This window comes from Peromyscus maniculatus, chromosome 18 (assembly GCF_049852395.1).
Source record: "Peromyscus maniculatus bairdii isolate BWxNUB_F1_BW_parent chromosome 18, HU_Pman_BW_mat_3.1, whole genome shotgun sequence".
NCBI classification, from domain to species: domain Eukaryota; kingdom Metazoa; phylum Chordata; class Mammalia; order Rodentia; family Cricetidae; genus Peromyscus; species Peromyscus maniculatus.
The window spans coordinates 11,812,469-11,830,354 of NC_134869.1; positions in this window are offsets into that span (position 1 = coordinate 11,812,469).

Consider the following 17,886-nt stretch of genomic DNA (forward strand, 5'->3'; position numbering starts at 1 on the left):
AAAGAGGTCTGAGTCCAAGAAAATTATCAGCTGAGGTTGAGAGAGAATTGGCTCTGGAAAAACAGCAATTACAGGATGTACTGTGGATGGCTTGGATCCAGAGCTTGGTTGTTTCCTAGTCATTTTATCTTCTACTCATTCTCCTATTCTTATACAGAGAGAAGATAATATCTTAGAATGGATATTTTTACTGTACAAACATAGTAAAAAATTAAATACCCATGTGGAAAAGGTTTCTGTATTGATTCTGAAAGGAAAATTGAGACTTCATCAATTAGCAGGAATAGACCCAGCAGAAATTGTGGTACCTTTTACTAATGCTGAAATTTCCTCACTAAAAAATGAGCATTGGCAAAGATCTTGGAGTAATTTTTGGGGGGAGAGATTAACAACAAATATTCCAAAGCACGAGACTTCAGTTTATAAAAAGAATTAATTGGATCCCCCTCATATAATAAAAGGAACGCCAGTTCTTGGAGCCTCTACATTCTATACTGATGCAAATAAATCAGGAAAGGCAGGTTATAAGTCAGGAAATAAAGTGGCTCAAAGTCCTTATAATTCAGTTCAAAAAATCAGAATTATATGCTATTCTCATGATATTATTAGATTTTCCAGAACCCCTTAATATAGTTACTGAATCTCAATATGCAGAAAGAGTTGTTTTACGTATTGAACTGCTGAACTTATTCCAGATAATTCAGAATTAACTTTGTTATGTATTCAATTACAACAAGTAATCAGAAATAGAAATCATCCATTGTATATAATATACATCAGATCCCATATGGGTCTGCCAGACCCTCTAGCACTAGGTAATGATGAAATTGATCAGCTATTAATAGTAAATGTGCTAAAAGCCTCAAAATTTCTTAAGAAACACCATGTTAATAGCAAAGGTTTGAATAAAGATTTTTCTATCACTTGGCAACAAGCTAAGGAAATTATTTTTTCCATAAATATACTTCAGTGAAGCCATCATGATTAGTCAGAAATAACATTAAAATGTATCGATCACTTTTGGTGAATATTAGGAAACAGAATGCTTCTTTTCAAAGCTGGTAAGCAGGATGTGGTAGCATGTACTTGTAATGCCAGCACTTGGGGGGTAGAGGCAACATGATTAATATCATATTTCACTATTTAGTGAGTTTGAGGCCAGCCTGGATGGACTATATGAGATCCTGTTTCAAAAAACCAAACCTAGGGGCTGGAAAGATGGCTCAGCAGTTGAGAGCACTTGCTGCTCTTCCAAAGGATCTAGGTTCACTTACCAGGACTGGACCCATGTCAGGTGGCTTACAACCATCTTTATATAACTGGAGTCCTAGGAGATCTGATGCCTTGTTTGTTTGTTTGTTTGTTTGTTTGTTTGTTTGTCTTTCTACACAGGATTTCTCTGTGTAACTCCAGCTGTCCTAGAACTTGCTCTGTAGACCAGGCTGGCCTCAAACTCCAAAGGCATGTGCCATCATGCCTGGTTTATTCAAGTCTTCTTCTTCTTCTTCTTCTTCTTCTTCTTCTTCTTCTTCTTCTTCTTCTTCTTCTTCTTCTTCTTCTTCTTCTTCTTCACTTTAATTAATTAATTTATTTATTTTTCTATTATCAGCTTGATACAGTATAAATTCTTATCCTAATAGTGAAATGTTTGATTGAAGCTTGCCCAGTGATTGAGTAAAACCAAAACTTATTATAAGCCACAGTCATCCTAGGGTCCTCCCTGCTAGCTCGCCTCCCTGGTTCTGTGGGTTGCAGTCTGATTATTCTTTGCTTTATATCTAGTATCCACTTATGAGTGAGTACACACTATGTTTGTCCTTCTGGGTTTGGGTTACCTCACTCAGGATATTTTTTAGTTCCATCCATTTGCCTGCAAATTTCATGCTGTCATTGTTTTTCTCTGCTGAGCAGTACTCCATTGTGTATATGTACCACATTTTCTTAATCCATTCTTCAGCTGACGGGCATCTATGCTGTTTCCAGGTTCTGGCTATGACGAATAGTGCTGCTATGAACATATTTGAGCATGTATCTTTGTGGTATGACTGAGCATTCCTTGGGTATATGCCCAGGAGTGGTATAAGCCAAGAAAATTATAACGAAATGTCCTACTTGTTATTCTTTGTATACCCAAACTCCATTACCTGCAGGAAGTAATATTTGGCAATAAAGACTCCCAGAGATAGATTACACAGTGTTTTATTAACTTTAAATTTTTAAAATGCTAATGAAAAAGGAACAATGGCTGTGGAGAACATTGGATAGTAGAATAAAACTGGCGAATTAAATCAGCCTATATATTTTAAAGATGTGCTGACCTCAGAATGGAAACTAGGATATGTATTACATTGAGGAAGAGGTTTTGCTTTTGTTTCCACGAGAAGAAAAGCTATGAATACCATCAAAATTGATAAAGATTAGGTTCGAGCAGGAGAGAACTTTTGATTAGGAGAGGTGATAGTTCATCAAATAGCTTGGTCATTCAATCCAAACTTATAAGACTAACAACTGCCTTTCATTTGATCAGGTATAAAAATATATAATAATAATATTTTTGAATCATAATTTACCAAAGATACTAATCATCCCTTACTGGCATGAAATGAAAAATGGTTTTTCTTAAACCACATGTCTTAATTCCATATTGGAATGTTAGACTGTAGATTACCATGTGGCTCATACCATTGGACATCAGCTTTTGAGTTTTTTTCTTAAATACAAAGAATGTTTTTATTGTTTGGTGGCCCATACCATTGGACATCAGCTTTTGAGTTTTTTTCTCAAATACAAAGAATGTTTTTATTGTTTGGTATTATAAACCCCCGCTAAGAGACTTAAAAGTGTTTAAGTAAACTCAAAGGGTTACTACAATTCAAGCTTGTTTTCTAAATATCTAAGAGAATGATTTGGAGCTGAGACAAAATATTTGAGCAAGGCAGTGATAGCCCATGTCTTTAATCACAATAGAGACAGACAGATCTCTGTAAATTCATTGTTTTCTAAATTCTAGAGTTATAGTAAACAAAGTGGTGGTGGAGCACAACTTTAATCCCACCACCCAGAGACAAAATTCAGATACATCTCCTAATATATGTTTGCATACTAGACAAATAACATACCATATTTACAGATTAGTATAAAAACCATCTACAGAGTTACTAAAAAGACTAAAATTCAAAATTAATGTCCTTTGTGATCTAAAAATAAATACACTTTAAGAGAGGGGACATGATATAGGTATATTTATCCACATATACCAAGGTACATTTAATTTCAAAATTTCAAAAAAATATTTTTAATTAAAAGATAATACTTTTTCAGTTGCCAAAAATACATTTTTTTCTTTTTTTTTTCTTTTGGTTTTTTTCGAGACAGGGTTTCTCTGTGTAGCTTTGCGCCTTTCCTGGAACTCACTTGGTAGCCCAGGCTGGCCTCGAACTCACAGAGATCCGCCTGGCTCTGCCTCCCAAGTGCTGGGATTAAAGGCGTGCGCCACTACCGCCCGGCAATACATTTTTTTCTTAACAGTGATATAACCTGCCAAAAAATGAACTCCCCAAAGTTAGACTTGGGGCAGGGTTTTGTTTTTGTTTTTCCAGGAAAATAAAATCATCCAACTAAGGAATCTGAAGCCCACTGGACAAATGAGACATCCGAAGAAGGACAAGTCATGAAAAGAAAATGTCCTAAGAAAAAAAAGTAAAGTGGCCTAATAATGTATCCCATCTCCAACAATTAGAATTTCATCAACCTTCCTAAATGCTTGTTTTTTGCAGATCTCTACTGACATAAAAGGGAAATAGTCTTTTTGTGGTCCCAATGCAATTAAAAATCAAAGCTGGCTTTGGAGTTGGAGTGTGGCTCTCTCCTCTAAACCCAAACATGCTTGTTAAAGGAAAATCCAAAATCTTGGTCTCATGTCAGAAGAACCACCTGGTATGGGACAGAAAAAAATTAAGGGACTAGTATATTGCCACTAATCTCATAATCCTTTGGTTTTTATTTTGACTCTTTAAAACTTTTCTTAAGATATAAATATGTCTCTAAATCTATAAGATTAGTATGTATATATAAACTTTCTGTCATGTATTAGTGGTCATATAGAGTACTAATTCTAGAAATCAGCTTTATCCAGCTTCCTGTACATGTTTTAGGGTTTGAGTTTGAAGTAATTAGGCACTAAGTTTGTGTACCCTGGATGTACTTAATAGGTTGTGGTCCTTCAACCTTTCAGAGATCTTCTGTATAAGGCATTTAAAGTGTTTTAAGTTTTCTGCAGTGAATCTTGACCATTCCTAGCAGTGACCTTTGAGGTTTCCATCCTCCTGGATTGTGGCAATGCCACTAAGATGACAGACACTACCCAAAGGTCAGCTTTGGAGCACAACTTCTCAGGACAACGTCAAAGTGGTTAGCTGGGATGACCCAGCCTCATAGACTACTCCAGCTGGAACTTCAGCTAAGCCCTGCACTTTCCCATCACACAGAGACTGAACAACAAATGATACAGCTAACTCTCCCAGGACTTGACCATTATCTCAATTTTCTCAGGGTCCCCTGAAGATGTCATCACCCCCAGACAACAGGAAGTAATTTTAAGAACATGATGCCTTTTTTATTTAAATAATACCTGATAATTGTTACTATTGTATATAGTTTTACTGTGTCAGAGTTAAAACCTTTCCTTTTTATTTAGACAAAAAGGGAGAATGTTATGGGATATTTGATCACACTGGGAAACTCTAAGACTGTGCTAAAAAAAAACTAATCTTGGATCAGGGGGCATAGCCAACTACTAGTTGACAAGAAGGAGTAGGGAGGGACTTAAGATTTGCAGGCCTTTTTGGTTTGGGACAGATGGAGAGATGCTCTCTTGCTGGGTCTCTGGATGAAAAAGGAGGTCAGGTGGTTGCTTCTTGGCTTCTCTGATCTGGCAGGTTTTCACCCCAACATCTGGCTCCCAGATCTTTACTGATAAACAGAACAACTTAGATAAAAACAACATGTGTCAACTTGGTTGACCTAAGATGTACAAGTAGCTGGTCAAACATTATTTCTGAGAATGTCCACAAGGATGCTTCTGGAAGCTCTTGAAGACTGTAAAAATGCCTTGCTTTTTCCAGTGGGGAAGAGCCACCCAGCCCACGGTGGGTCTGCTGGGACAAGGTAGGGAAAGGAGAAATTCTTGCCCTCTCTCCTTGAGCTAGAGCTTTGCCCTTCTCCTGCTCTCAGACACTGGACTCCTGGTTCTTGGGCCTTTGTGTCCAGACTGTGATACCATTGGATTTCCCAGCTCCTGACCTTGGTGATGGCATATGGTGGATCTCCTTGGCCTCTCTAATCCTGTGAGCCAATTTCCCTTACAAATACCCACTGTACTTTCCTCTCTCTCCCTCCCTCCATTTGCCCCCCCCACCTTCTCCCCACCTTCCTTCCTAATTGTTTCTGTTTTCCTGGAGAATCCTAACTAATATGATTCCTTTGTGACCCCTTCATATAAATTCACAGAGTATTTGCGTCTTGAATGAACCCAAGCCATTGTGGTCCTCGATTGTCCCTTGAGTGATTGTCCCTTGAGGGGCTGCTCTTTATTTTACCACTAGGTAATTAATATGTCTTGGCTCCCCCGCCCCGCCCTGCAAGCTCTCTGGATTGGCTGGTCACCCTTTGGTCAGGATTGATGGATCTGAGCTGGGGACATTCAACTGGGCAGGGCTGTCCTCACCTCAGATTTTCCTCCTGAACCTCACTTTATCAGCTAAGTCTATGCCCTGAGAATGTTGGCAGGTTCTGCCCAGTGGGATTCTTGGATCTTGTTTTTCTCTGGTCACCAACAGGATATGTTAATAGCTTACTAGTGAGTAGTGGGGACAGTCAAGAGGTCTTCACAGGGAGCCCATAATCCCCTCAGCACAGGCACCGGGCTGTCTGCTCCTGGCTCCTTCACGCTCCTCAGCTGTTCCATCGTCTACTTGAGGACATTCTCCCCACTGTTGTGTTTTTACATTCTGAAGTAGTGTGTGTGTCTGTGTGTGTGTGTGTGTGTGTGTGTGTGTGTGTGTGTGTGTGTGTGATCATGAGTATAGAGCTCAGAGCACAACTTGCAGGGACCTCCCCTTCTACCGCGTGGACTCGGAGAGTAAACCGCCTTGCTAGGTTTGGCTGGAGTGTCTTTGCTGGCTGGGCCGTCTCCACAGCTCTGGGCACTGTTTGCACCACGGAACCTGCCTTGAACATTTTCAGTGGGGACGAAGGGAAGGGCAATTTGCCAAGCTTGCTTTCCTTTTCCCCTAACGTAGTATTTTTATTAATTATTTGGGAATTCATACACTGCACACGATCACACTCACTTTCCTTTCCTACACACACACACACACACACACACACACACACACACACACAGCAAGTAAAATTTGCATTGCCTGTACACTCACTGGAGCATGGTCAAACTCCCAGTGGCCACCCCACTAGATAACTGAGTCCTTTCCCATCCCCTCCAGAAGCTGTCGACAGTGACGAGCTACACTACACTCCAGCATCCTTACCACAGTTTTTACCGACTCTCTTCAGTAACTTCCTGTCTGGATTGGGTTTTGTGGGGGGAGTGGGGGGGGGAGGTGGTCACAGAAGGCTTCCGTGTCTCTCCTTCTCACTCATGAGTCTGCAGTTACCGACCACTGCAAACGGAGCTCCCTTGTGCACAACAGCTGGTGGCCGCTCAGGGCACAGACTGCCACGCGGTTTCTGGAGGCAGCACAGACCACGGACATCACCATGGTCTCCTTTGCCTCGGTTTCTTAACCTGGTAGTGAAGGCTGTTATGCAGAACCCTCTTTTAAGATAACTCAAGAGAAGCACACCTTCAGAGTCTGGTTTAATGAAAATTCTGTAATGAACCAAGAAATCAAACGATAAACGCAGAGTGACCCAAAGGTCAAAAGTCAGGACTTTGAACTTTCAAATGTATTCTTCCTCTAAAACATATGGTGAAGAAATCTTTCTGGTCAGCTGTCTGAATGGTTCTGGTTTTGTGGTCTCTTTTGATACCAGCATACTGGAGCTTAGATTCGCCAGAACGCATAAAGCAGGTGCGGCAGTGAGCATCTGTGATCCCAGTGCCCCTGTGGTGAGATGGGACACGGGCAGGAGAGTCCTAGGAAGCACACAGGCCAGCCTGGCATGTACATCGGCAATAAGACCCTGACTCAAACAGGGTAGAAGGTGAGGAACAGTACCCAAGGCTGTCCCCCCCCCCCCCCCACACACACACACTTCCCAAGGCATGTAAGGTTCTAATCCCTCCAATCCGGAAACAGAGCATAATATCACTGATTAGGAAAAGATGAAAATGGAGTCAGACTGTATTTAGCCCGTGAATATTAAGATTTCTACTTGCGCCGGGCGGTGGTGGCGCACGCCTTTAATCCCAGCACTCAGGAGGCAGAGGCAGGCAGATCTCTGTGAGTTTGAGGCCAGCCTGGTCTACAAAGAGACTTCCAGGAAAGGCGTGAAGCTATGCAGAAAAACCCTGTCTAGAAAAACCAAAAAAAAAAAAAAAAAAAAAAAAAGATTCTACTTGCATCATTTTAATTATGGGGAGATAGCTCAGTCAGTACAATGTTTGTCTCGAAAGCATGAGGGACCTGAGTTCGAATCCCAGAACTCATGTTAAAAAACAAACAAAATCCAGGCCCGGCAGTATGTGCTTGTTGTAGTACCAGCGATGGGGAGGCAGAGGTAGACTGATGGGCCAGGCAGCCTAGGCTACTTGGCCAGTACCAGGAGGACATATACACATGCAAACATACACAGAAAAGAAAAAAAAAAGTCTTAAAAAAGAGTAAGTTGGAAGATTGCCCCATCTTAAAGCTACAATATTGAAGACCATGTGGCGTTGGTGTAATGAAGTAGTCACTTGTATAAATTGTTATATATTTTTACTTTATCAAGGTCACTTCAATGACTAGACTTTAAAGACACTGGGGTGCTTTTCTTGAATTTTGGGGTATCATTCATATCTTGAGCAGCACTATGGAAAGCACATGTGGCTGTGGACTGTGGTCTCTTGCCAACAGCCATGTGAGAGGACTTGTGTATTGTTCAGCTTTTTGTGTGAGCAGCAAATACCTGACATGATCGACTTAATGAGAGAGGAGCTTTACTCTGGCCTAGAATCCTTAAAGGTCATAGTCCCTGGTCAGGTAGATGTACCACTTGTAATCTCCGGTTGGGGTGCCACACCGTGGTGAACGAGTTTGGCAGAGATAAACTGTTCGTGGCAACCAGGAAGCAATGTGAGATGGGAAAGACCAGGGCCCCGTGATGCCCTTCCGGAGCAGGCGCTGGGCGCCTGCAGGGTGCTCCAGCAGCTAAGAGTGCTTATTGCTCTGTCAGAGTTCAGGTCCCAGCACCACACTGGCCCGCTCCCAAACATCTGCTAATTCCAGCTCCAAGGAATTTCCCACGCCCTCAGGTCTCCACAGTTATTTACACACACACACACACACACACACACACACACACACACACACTCATTAGAGAAAATAAAAGGAACACATAATACCCAATGTCCTAAAATCTGCGAGGCCTAATCTCCTAAACCACTTCCCAATAGTGCTACACTGGGGCCCAGCTTTTTAACACGCAGGCCTTTAAAAGCATCTTTATCTCTTTTGTGTGTGTGTGTGTGTGTGTGTGTGTGTGTGTGTGTGTGTGCAAGCACGCGCGCACGTGCACGCATGTGAGCACACATGTAGATGTCAGAGCACAACTCTCAGGAGTCCCCTTTCTCCCTCCAGCCTGTTGAACCAGGGTTTCTCTTTCTGTTTCTACCCCTCTGCGTACTCCGGCTTCCACTTGGTTCTCCTGTCTTCGCCTCCCATCTTGCCCTAGGAGTTCTGGGATGTCAGATGGACATCACCACACTCCTTTTTTCCACGGGTCCTGGGGTTAAACTCAGGCCGTCGGGTTTGCAGAGCAAGTGTTCTTACCCATGGAGCCATGTCCCTAGGCCGACAAACCAACCTTTGGGGGACGCTGTAGATCTGAATTATGGCGTCTTGGAGGTCAGCCTCCACATGACTGCGGCCAACAACTTGACTACAGTGTCCTGGGCACGGGAGGCAGACTCCCTCCCCAAAGCCATGACCAGATTCCCACCCTCAGCACTATGTGAGATCACAGATGTCTACTTTTGTTGTTGTTGTTGTTGTTTTGAGACAGGGTTTCTCCGTGTAGTTTTGGTGCCTGTCCTGGAATTCACTCTGTACACCAGGCTGGCCTCGAACTCACAGAGATCCACCTGGCTCTGCCTCCCAAGTGCTGGGATTAAAGGTGTGTGCCACCACCACCCAGCAGATGTTTACTTTTTATTGGTATTTTGATCAGACCTAATATAGCTCAGGCCGACCTTTGAACTCTCTAGGTAGCTGAGGATGACCTTGAACTTCTGCTCTTTCTGCCTCTACCTCCCAAATGCTGGGTTAGAGGTTTATTCTCTGCTGAGGATTTAACCCAGGGCTTCGTGCACATTTGGCAAGCATCCTACCAGGCACCCCCAGACCCCATAATGCTTACTTTTTAAGGTACCACATTCAGGATAGTTTCTTTGCATTAACAATTTACAGTCAGGGCAGTGAGGAGTTACGAAGTGTGATCAAGGTTTAAGACACAGCGGTCAAATCGTGGGGAAGGAAGGCTAGAGACGGCAGGAATCCATCAGCCTCTGATGTCTGAAAGCGCCTGGAGAGAACAACCTCCGAATCTACGGACCGACCGAGAACGAAGGGGCCTGACCACGGCCTGTGGTAGTGGGAGGTGGTGTGCCAGGGAACAGGGGCCAGGCAAACAAACACCCCATCTCGGTTTCTTCTCATCATCAGCCTGGCCGAGCTGGTGCCTCTGCTGGCCAAACACATGGTAGGAGTTGGTAGAAATGGGGTTTGCAGCGGTGAATCTGTGCTGGGGGGCGCGGGGTGGGGGTGGGGCAGGGATAGAGATGGTATCAGTGCTCTGGGCTGTGCACCTGGAAAGCCAAAAATGAGAGAAAAAAAAGAAAATGGAGAGCAGTAGAGTGGGATCGGGGACAGTGGGGTGGAAAATGAGCTGTACCGCTGATTGAGCTCAGGATAAGGTTGGCTGCAGAGTACCAGAATGTTCTCTGATGGGCTTGGAAGGGCTTCCTGTGAAGTCGGCCTAAAAACCGGCCTGTGACGACCGAGTTCTTTATGTTTTAAGCTCTGTCCTTGGCCAGAGGTCACAGACTTCCTTAAAGAGACAGCCAGGGAACAGTTTCCACTTTGCATCCCCTTCTCCTTTACAGGCAACCGTCATAAATAGTACACAGCCCAGAATGCCAGTGCCACGGCAACACCGCATAAAACAAACAAACAAACAAACAAACAAACAAACAACAACAACAACAAAAAAAAAACGGTCAGCATGCCACAGCCTGGCCGAGGATCCTCGCCACTTTCTTTTATCCTTTTGTGCTCAGGTAGACATTTTCTTTTCCCAGTGCTGGGGATCAACCATGGGGCCTTCGAAACAAGCACTGTACCACGGAGTTATATCCCCAGCTAACAGATACATTAAAAAAAAACCAGTTTATTTATTTTTATTTTATGTGTATAGGTGTTTTGCCTGTGTGTCTGTCTGTGTGAGGGTGTTGGATTCCCTGGAAGGGAGTTACAGACAGTTGTGAGCAGCCATGTGGGTGCTGGGAATTGAACCCGGGTCCTCTGGAAGAGCAGTCAGGGCTCTTAACCGCTGAGCCACCTCTCCAGCCATCAGATAAATGTTTATGTATCTTTTCTGGAATGGGTCTGTCCTAAGGCCTGGCTTCTGACAGAGAAGCAGCCTGAACCTCTTTTGGAGTTCCTGGAAGGAATGCGTCAGTGTATTACACTGTTAATACCTATAGAAATCTCAGAACAAATGGTTATGAACCAAAGAACCAAGAGACAGATTTCCAATCCCAGCCACTTTGATGTCAAGTATTTTCTGGAAAATATGTTAAAGGAATGTTTTCCTTTCGTGCCAAGAATATAGTAAGCGAAGATTAAGCTTGGACACCAGGCAGACCCAAGTTCAAAAATCTGTCATGAACTGGATGTTAGCTTTGCCAGTTTCCTGTCTTGTAACATGGAGCCCTTACTTCACAGGAAATGACAATTATTCTTGTTACAAAAAGTAAAAGAATGCACTCACACTTAACACTGCTTTCTCCTTTGCCCCATGCCACTGAAAACTATGGGGTCTTTTTTTTTTTTTTTTTTTTTTTCCCCCGAGACAGGGTTTCTCTGTGTAGTTTTGTGCCTTTCCTGGAACTCACTTGGTAGCCCAGGCTGGCCTCGAACTCACAGAGATCTGCCTGGCTCTGCCTCCTGAGTGCTGGGATTAAAGGCGTATGCCACCACCGCCTGGCAAACTATGGGGTCTTAAAGTCTGCTTGTGGGTCTGGATTTTTGATTTTTACAAATTACAGGTCTTTCATTGTTATTATTAAGAAATTTTCTATTCACTTTATATACCAACCACAGATTCCCCCCTCTTCCCTCTTCTCTCTTCCCATCCCCCAAGTCTTCCCCCCAACCCACCCCCTACCCCCATATTTTCCAAATCAAGGTCTCCCATGGGGAGTCAGCAGAGCCTGGCACACTTAGCTGAGGCAGGTCCAAGCCCCTCCCTCCTGCATCAAGGCTGTGCAAGGTGTCACACCCTAGGCACTGGGCTCTAAAAAGCCCACCCACGCACCAGGTATGGATCCCGATCTCCCTGCCTGGGAGCCCCACAAATGTTCAAGCTAAACAACTGTCTCCTGTATCCAGAGGGCCTAGTCTAGTCCCATGGGGGCTCCACAGCTATTGGTCCACAGTTTATGGGTTTCCACTAGTGTGGACGGTCATCTCTGCACGTTTTCCCATCATGATCTCGATGTCGCCTGCCCACAGAATCCCTCCTCTCTCTCATCAATTGGATTCCCTGAGCTCAGCCTGGTGCCTGGCCGCGGATCTCTGCATCTGCCTCCATCAGTCACTGGACAAAGGCTCTATGATAGCAGCTAGGTTATTCACTAGACCGGTCACCAGAGTAGACCAGTCCAGGCACTCTCTCGACCATTGCCAGTCGTCTATGGTGGGGTCATCCTTGTGGATTCCTGAGAGCTCCCCAGCACCCTGCCTCTTCCTGTTCCCACGATGTCTTCCATTTATCATGGTATCTCTTTCCTTGCTCTCCCACTCTGTCCCTGCTCCAGCTCAAACCTCCCATTTCCCTATGTTCTCATCCCCTATTCTTTGCCCTCCATTACCCACCCACTCCCACGGTCTTTCATTTTAAATTGGGGTTTTCAAAATATTCTCAGGCACACGTCCCAGGACAGATCCCAAGTGTAGAAAATGAGGACATGACTGCTCCAAGGTATAGCTGAGGAGAAAATTTTTACTGTAGATATGAAGGAGAGTACAGCCAGAGATATCTGAAGTAGTCCAGAGCAGGGAAAGAAAGTAGTACGTTGAACATGGCCAGTAGAATGAACCTGGTCATGAGAGAAGGGGTCGGGGGAAACAAGAGAGGAAGAGAAGAGAACAGAAGAAAAGAGGAGAGGGAGAGGGAGAGAGAGAAAGAGAGAGAGAGGAAGGGAGAGGGGAGGGGAGGAGAGGGGAGGGGAGGAGAGGAGAGGAGAGGAGAGGAGGAACCAAGAGAGCGCATGGCCGCAATGCCGGGTTTATTCTGCATGAGAAGCTGGGGGAAGGCAAGCCGCTGAGCTGGAGAAGTCTAGGGTAGGAGGTGGGATGAAAGGGTAGAGCAGAGCCACAGGTACTGAGTGAACCTGGAGGCCAGCACACTGCCCTTAGCCATTTGTCCCTGGTTTCTTCTGGACCAACGCTAGGCAGTTTCTGTCTCCATGGGGACTGTGGTTCAGCCTCACAAAGACAGGAGAAAAAGATGACAGTGGTCTCCGGATACTGAGTCCACCAGAAGGCTTAATAATTCAACCTCAGAGGAAGGAACAGCACTACCCCCCCCACCACACACACACACCTGTTTCTTCTTCTCCCTCTCCTTCCCTGTGTGGGCAAGTAGATCCAACAGATAAGTTGAGAATTCTGGATCCCATCTTAGGCTTCTCACTTGGCTTTCCCTTACATATAGATTATTTCATAGAGTTTTATGGGTTAGTTGTTTTGCTGCTGCTGTGGCTGCTGCTGGTGGTGGTGGTGGTGGTGATGGGTGTGTGTGTGTGTGTGTGTGTGTGTGTGTGTGTGTGTGTGTGTTCATGATAGGGATCAAACCCAGGACTTCATATGTGCAAGGCAAGAGCTTTACCACTGAACTTCATCCTCAGTACTAGATCTAGATTTAAAAATTCCATGGAGGGCTGAAGATGTAGAGACGCCATGACCATGGCAACTCTTTGTTTGTTTGTTTGTTTTTGTTTGTTTGTTTGTTTTGGTTTTTCGAGACAGGGTTTCTCTGTGCAGTTTTGCGACTTTCCTGGAACTCACTCTGTAGCCCAGGCTGGCCTCGAACTCACAGGGATCCGCCTGCCTCTGCCTCCCGAGTGCTGGGACTAAAGGCGTGCGCCACCACCGCCCGGCTGTTTGTTTGTTTTTTTTTGAGACAGGTTTTTCTCTGTGTAACAGCCCTAGCTGTCCTGGAACTCATTTTGTAAACCAGGCTTGTCTCAAACTCACAGAGATCCATCTGCCTCTGCCTCCTGAGTGCTGGGATTATAGACATGCACCCCTACCACCTGGCTCCATGACAACTCTGATAAAGGAAGACATTTAGCTGGGGCTGACTTACAGTTTCAGGGGTTTAGTCAGTCCATTAGCATCATGTCAGGACATGGCAGTGTGCAGGCGGACGTGGTGCTGGAGAAGAAGCTGAGAGAGAGCTTCTTGATCTACATTTTCTTCAACTACCCCTTCATCGGCAGGCAGGAGCAGGAGACTGTGTCCTACACTGGGTGTAGCTCGAGCCTATGAGACCGCTCCTTGACAACGGCATACATGTATACCACATACATGCTCATTTTCACACACCTTCTCTTCTCTCCTGTCCACTCCCACTGAGCCCCCTTTCCCTGAGTTTCCCTTTTATTTTCATGTATGTTTTATTTGTTTTGTGACCCACTGAGAGTGATTACTTGTGTGGGTGGGGAGTGTTCATTGCAGCATGGGAAACTCACACCTGGCTACACTTCTGAGGGAGATGGTCCTCCTTCCTCAGCAGCCACTAACCTTCAAGAGCTCCTAAGGCGGGCAGTCCCTCTCACCCAAGATGGGATGTTGATGAGCTACCTTGCTCTTAAAAACCCATCCAGCTACGAACTCATTGGCAGCTTAAGCCACTGATGAAGTTGGGTATCTTCACGACCTGCTCACCTCTCCACAGCGCCACTGTGGTGGTTTGGATGAAAATGGCCCCCATAGGCTCATGAGGAGTGGCGCTGTTAGGAGGTGTGGCCTTGTTGGAGTGGGTGTGGCCTTGTTGGAGTGGGTGTGGCCTTGTTGGAGTGGGTGTGGCCTTGTTGGAGGAAGTGTGTCATGGGGGGCAGGCTTTGTGGTTTCAGATACTCAAGCCAGGCCCAGTGTCATTCTCTCTTCCTGTTGCCTGTGGATCAGGATATAGAACTCTCAGCTCCTTCTCCAGCACCATGTCTGCCTGCATGCCACTGTGCTTCCTGCCATGATGCTAATGGTCTGAACCTCTGAACTGTAAGCAAGGCACCACAATTAAATGTTTTCTTTTATAAAAGAGTTGCAGTGGTCATGGTGTCTCTTCATAGCAATAGAAACCCTAACAAAGACACTGGTAGAAGCCAGGAGTCTGTGTCCTTAAGTATTGAAGGGAGCTTTCCTAGCCAAGAAAGCGCTATTTCGGGAGCATGATTAAGGCAGCAGTTATGGCCACTTAGAAGGGGCAGGGTGCAGAGGACTTTCACTGGACCCTGGGACTCCTCAGAGAACCCAGGGACTCCGTACTCTGAGCTCAAGATTCAGTCCTGTGATTTCATTGTGACTGTATTTTTTATCCTTTGATTTTTTTTTAATTGAACTTGGTGTCACACAGCAGGCATGCTGGTGGGAAGGCCTCTGGCTGGGAGGCTGCCGAGTGTGAGGGTCCTACAAATGGGTGGCAGTGACAGAACAGAGCCTGGCCAGCTGTCTGCAAGTGCTTGCTGGAGTGAAGAAATTAGGGGAAGGCAGGGGCCATTTATTTAATAACTCATTCGTTTAGTAAATTTTCATTCATCTCTGATCCGGGTGCTGTGCTAGGCAAGGGGGAGCAGGCATGGGGGAGGGAGCATTGTAGTGATTTAAAAAATAGGAAGATAGACACTGCCTGGTTCAACAAAATGTGCAGTCCCAATCAGGCATGGTGGCACACGCCTGTAACCCAGACTTTGGGAAGTGGAGAAAGTTCAAGGTCATCTTGGGCTACCGAAACCTGCCTGGGCGACACCAGACTGTCTCAAAAACTAACAGAGAGAGCAGGGCATGGTGCTGTATGTTTTTAATCCCAGCAATCAGACGGCAGAGGCAGGTAGATCTCTGTGAGTTGAGGCCAGCCTGGGCTACAAAGGGCGTTCCAGGACAGCCAGGACAACATAAAGACCTGTCTCAAAAACAAACAAACAAACAAAAACAAAAACAAAAACAAACAAACAAACAAAAAACCCACAACCAGAAAATTGCAAAAATAAAAAAATAGGGGCCGGGGAGATGGCTTAGAAGGCTGCTCTTCCAGAGGACCTGAGTTCAATTCCCAGCAACCACAGGACAGCTCAAAACTGTCTATAGTGAGATCTGGCGCCCTCTCCTGGCCTGCAGGCATACGTGCAGACAGAACACTGCATACATAATAAATAAATCTTAAAAAATAAACAAAAAAATTAAAACTATAGTTAAAGGGAGATGAACAGTGGTTAAAAAATTGGATGTAATTTCATGGTTGGGGTCAGGGGTGCTGTCTGGAGGAGGTGCCTCAGCTTTGCCATCCCTGAGACAGAATGCCTGAGACAGCTCGGGGGAGACACGTACTTGACTCCAGTCAACACACGCTCTGCTGGCTCCTTACTTTCAGGCTCGTGGCAAGGCAGGAGCGCAGGGGTGGAAGCTCATGGTGGGGAACAGCGTCTCACATCACAGCAGCTAGGAAGCGAGGAAGAGGAGCGGGAAGGGGCCAGAGCCCGAAACACCCTCAGATGGCATCCTCAGTGACTCGCTTCCTCATCTGGGTCCCACCTTTCAGAGTTCCAGCACTCCCCCAAAATTTATTCACAGCTCAAGCCTAAGCCTGTGCCATTAACCCCAGGCCCGGGAAAGCAGAGCGGGGTGGTGCTAAGCCTGAGAATCTGGAGGAGAAAAGACCGAATCCATGATTGTATGATTAAAGCAAGCTGTATTTTGGGGTGTCCCTGGGACTGGCCTGCCAGCTGTTTCCCCCTAAGTCAGGATTTGAGAGAGCAGCCCCTGCTGGCCTCCTGAAGTCCTTTACAGGGGAGAGAAGGTGTTCATGGGGGCCAGAGAGTTGGCTGCTACACATCGTTAAAAAAGACAATGAAGGAACAGGGTAGAGATACACATCACGCGGATGAAGGTTGTAAGCAGTTTACATCAGACCTAAGAAACAGAAACTTATTCTTCTTTTAGAAAAAAAAATTAATTGATGTTTTGCCTGTGTGAGGGTGTTGGATCCTGGAGTTACAGACAGTTTTGAGCTGCCATGTGGGTGCTGGGAATTGAACCTGGGTCCTTTGGAAGAGCATTCAGTGCTCTTAACTGTGGAGCCATCTCTCCAGACCCCAGGAACTTATTCTTAATTACAAATAGAAACCTTAACTTGCAAGGACTTAGCATAGGACAAACAGGAACTTATTCTTAGATGTATTAACTGTAAAGAGAACTCTTAACCTGACAGGTCTATTTTTCCTGTCTTGGTATCCTATTAACTTGCTTGTGAGATACATTGTTCCTGTTTCAGTTTCACAGTGGCTCTCTGTGTCTGTGTGTTCGAAGTCAGCATGGCCTACATAGCAATTCCAGGCCACCAGGACTACATAGCAAGACCCTGTCTAAAATAATAATAATAATAATAATAATAATAATAATAATAATAATAAAGTTTGACTCTATCAATGTATTAAACCATTGTAGATCAAAGCCTTCATGATGAATCTGATCCTCTTTAGAAATCACAGACATGGTCAGACACACTCAGAGGGATGCTCTGCTAACCTCCTAGGGGACCTCTCAATGCAATCAAGTTGGCAGTCCAGATTACCCATCACGAGGTGCAACCTAACCTACATCTGGAAGAATACTGAGGAGTCAGTCAAGCGAATGGCAAAGGATGAGGTGTGAGTGGATGAAACTCCCCAGGTGGGATCACTATTTGGAGACCAAGAATGCCCTTAGAGAAAGGGATATCAGAAAAGCAGAGGAAGGAGGGCTGGGGATGTGGCGGCTCAGTGGTAGAGCACTTACCCAGCATGCACGAGGCCCACGCACCACAACAAGGAAAAAGAAAAGGAATGGAAACTTTAAAGAGAGAGAGAGAGAAAAAAAAAAAAGAATTTCATAATACAAAACTGCAGATGCGCCCATCCTGGAGGAAGCTGAGCTTTGTAGGACTCTCGCCCACACATTTTACTGCAGTTTTTTTTTTTGTTGTTTTTGTTTTTTTGTTTTTCAAGACAGGGTTTCTCTGTGTAGCTTTGCGCCTTTCCTGGGACTCACTTGGTAGCCCAGGCTGGCCTCGAACTCACAGAGATCCGCCTGGCTCTGCCTCCCAAGTGCTGGGATTAAAGGCGTGCGCCACCACCGCCCAGCCCTTACTGCAGTTTTATCTTCAGCACAGTGGCTGCACCTTAATCGA